The 556-nt window shown below is 46.8% G+C and overlaps 1 non-coding gene across 1 annotated transcript; it reads right to left on the reverse strand.

Annotated features, from left to right (window-relative positions):
* Window positions 1-205: 205 nt before the first annotated feature.
* Window positions 206-312, reverse strand: LOC120271277. The gene has a single exon (XR_005539895.1). It is a non-coding gene; the product is annotated as a small nucleolar RNA R71 (small nucleolar RNA).
* Window positions 313-556: the final 244 nt, after the last annotated feature.

Here is a 556-nt window from a genome sequence, read left to right on the forward strand (position 1 = left end):
TCACATAGAGAGCTTTCATGAGGTGTGTGATATGCTGAAGATAAATGGAGTGACGGATGGTGCCATCAAATTGAGAGCCTTCCCAATTTCCCTAAAGGGGAGAGCGAAGCAGTGGCTACACTCGTTACCTAGAGCGTCAATTACCACGTGGGAGGAGATGGTGGAAGCTTTTCTAACCCGTTATTTCCCTCCAGGCAAATCAGCAAAGCTTAGGAACGAGAACTCATCCTTCGTTCAGTTGGAATTGGAGTCTCTATTTGAGACATGGGAAAGGTTCAAGGAGCTCCTGAGGAAGTGCCCACAACACGGATTCCCGGAGTGGATGATTGTTCAAACCTTTTACAATGGTTTGAACCTGAGTACAAGGCAACTCTTGGATGCGGCATCAGGAGGTACCTTAGGTAGCAAGACCCCCGATGAGGCCCGTCAGTTGATTGAAGAAATGGGGTTAAATAGCTACCAATGGAATGCTAGGGAGAAGAAAAAGGTGGCCGGCCTTCATGAAATAGATGCGGTAACTTCATTGGCAACCCTAAGTGAAAAACTTGAGTAAGAA

This window comes from Dioscorea cayenensis, chromosome 10 (assembly GCF_009730915.1).
Source record: "Dioscorea cayenensis subsp. rotundata cultivar TDr96_F1 chromosome 10, TDr96_F1_v2_PseudoChromosome.rev07_lg8_w22 25.fasta, whole genome shotgun sequence".
Lineage (NCBI taxonomy): Eukaryota > Viridiplantae > Streptophyta > Magnoliopsida > Dioscoreales > Dioscoreaceae > Dioscorea > Dioscorea cayenensis.